Source organism: Lolium perenne, chromosome 2 (genome assembly GCF_019359855.2).
Source record: "Lolium perenne isolate Kyuss_39 chromosome 2, Kyuss_2.0, whole genome shotgun sequence".
In the NCBI taxonomy this organism is placed as follows: domain Eukaryota; kingdom Viridiplantae; phylum Streptophyta; class Magnoliopsida; order Poales; family Poaceae; genus Lolium; species Lolium perenne.
Genome location: NC_067245.2, coordinates 6,233,268 through 6,235,864, shown reverse-complemented (window position 1 = coordinate 6,235,864; position 2,597 = coordinate 6,233,268). Strand labels below are relative to the sequence as shown.

Genomic DNA, 2,597 nt, shown 5'->3' with positions numbered 1-2,597 from the left:
CGTTAGGACATTGACGGCTACTGCCTGGTGGTGGAATTCACGTGGACATTTCTGAGAGGATACCTGGATTACTCACATAGCACGTCATAAGCTGAAGCAATTACGTACCAAATAGTCTCCTATTACACGTGTGTGTTTCCTTATATCAGAAGAAAAAACATGCGATGATTATCTGACATGAGCATTGGTAAATGGACTCTCAATTCCGAAGATTAGGTGTACAGACCTGTACTTACATTTCCTCAAGATCAAGATCATCTATGTCCTATAGGGGATAGCGTGCAGACCTGCCTAAAGGAAGCTTCCCGGGTGGTTCCACTTCCTTTCGAAGCCTATATAAGGAGAGCCGGATTCGAAGCACCGGCCCAGAACCAGCTTTGATCCTCAAGCTTTCTCTACCAGTACGTCCACCGGCCAGTTGATTCCAAGCTGCGACCTCCACCCAGCCTACAGCACTACATCAGTACTTTTTTGTGGACCTCTGCTGCTTATATTTACATGTCATCGATCTTACGTAGAGTATATTTGTTGTATTCAGGCGAGCTCGTCACCGCTGATACATATGGCCGAGCCAATGCCACCGCCACGGTCTGCCGGATACGATCCTGAGTCATCTCCGGACAATGAGCCCAATATTGCCGTGAATGAGATGGCGGTTGATATGGAGGGAGAAGGTCCGAACAAGGAACATGATACTACCGTGGACCATACGGTTCTTGGTCCTAATGGAGAGCTGACTTTCATGCGTGGTGAACCGAACCCACAATAAGTCAATAATAGGTGATACTCAACTTTATTTGTTTCTCATTTTTATTAGTACATACGCCATGTTATCAAAGTTTAATGTTATGTGCAAATTGCTATGTCGGCCACTTGCTTCGTATCGGTTGCCAGATCATGCATGCGATATTATACCTTTTAGCTGATAAAATTTTATGGGAACCCAAGCCATTTTTGAGTTCGCTGGGAATGATGGCATTAGATCGGGGTTTGAGACCGCGCCACACCGGCTGATCTGAGTTCACAGCGCGCCCAGCATGCTGATCTGAAGAACGCTAACCATCATTTCTTGTAACTATTGTCAGGACGGTGTAAGAACGAATGGAGGGCTGTCATGTATGGATTGTAAGTAAGGTGTGATATTTTCCTAGCTACCCGTATGTCTTCGACCCTCCATGCTCCACATCTGATGGTTGACTTATCGTATCATTGAATGATTATAAAGGCCGAGGGATTGTTCATTCTTGGCTGTCATTGTACAAAGACAAATAAGTAGTAAGTTACAGTTGGAATGTCGGATGGTCTAAAGAAACAAATATTTTTTCTTCAGCTAGTGACAGAATATTCTTGTAATGTGTATATATATATTGCTTGTGTACGTAAGATGAGAGCCTAGTGTATCTCATTCTTGTGATGTACATATATTGATTATGTCAGATGATCGAGCCTATAGTGTATCTTATTCGATCTTGTCATGTACTAATTTTCTTCCCATGTAATTAAGAAGCTCTCCTCAGCATTCAATTGGTACATCCTTCTGCTTTATTTGTTATTTATTTCATTCAACTCTTTGCCCAGCTTTCCTGATCCATTACATTTTCTCATTTATTTGACTATTGTTTCATCAGTATCAGCTGCTTACGGTAAGCCGGGAAAACAAGTTACATAAATTAAATAAATAGTTTTAGACATGATGTAATTTTATATATAATTAATTGTGGAAAACATATGTTTACTGTGCAAATAATCTTACTTTATTGATAAGCTAACCAAAAAATGCCATAGAATGGATAATAAACCCAAACATACATCCTCGCGGGAAAGGTAAAAGGTATGTCCAAACTAGGCTATATTGCGCATATTATTAGTTCTGGTCAAACTCATATATACTTACTTGGTAAAGTTTGACTCTTTCTATATAGTAATAAATATCAACATCAAATCAATATTATCAAGACATCATAGAAAATGTGATGTGTATTTGGTCAGCAATAGTCATGGCGACCTACGTACGATGTTACGAATACGTGAAACGTCGTTGTTGCTGCTACGCATCAATACTGATCACTAGTGTCAAGTGTCAACCCGCTGACCAGGCTCGCTGACAGCTGGTGTATGTGGGTTCTCCATCCCCGGGAAGGTTCCTAGGAAGTTCCCACAGGCAGACACGCAGAGAAGCAGCAGTACCGGGTCGCTGCGACACCAACCCTTAACACGGACGGAGCTCACGCGTACACTCGTTGCACATCAAAGGACGCCACCGAACAATGAAGGCCATATGCAAAACAAAAAAAAAAAATTCACCCAGCCGAAAAATTCAACCTAACCAATATCGGGCCCTGCTGCAGCTAGCACAACATCACGGGAACCAGTCAAGGTGCCGACGGCCGTCGGCACAGCTGGCCTACCGTCGGCACAATAACGCCTCGGCACAGATCAAGTTGTCGTCGGCACAGACTGGCCATCGGCACAACATCTTGTGCCGACGGAAAAGCCATCGGCATAGAAATAACGTCCGTTTGGCAATTCTAGCTTGAATTTTTTCAAAAAAATTATTTTTTCCTAATTTTATTATTCTCTCACGTTGACCATTTTAA

The 2,597-nt window shown here is 42.4% G+C and overlaps 1 long non-coding RNA gene across 1 annotated transcript; it reads left to right on the top strand.

Moving 5' to 3' along the window:
- Positions 1-375: 375 nt before the first annotated feature.
- On the top strand, positions 376-1,530 carry LOC127329667 (uncharacterized). Its single transcript, XR_007868986.1, has 3 exons — positions 376-463; positions 539-780; positions 1,086-1,530. It is a non-coding gene; the product is annotated as an uncharacterized lncRNA (long non-coding RNA).
- The last annotated feature ends 1,067 nt before the right edge of the window (positions 1,531-2,597 follow it).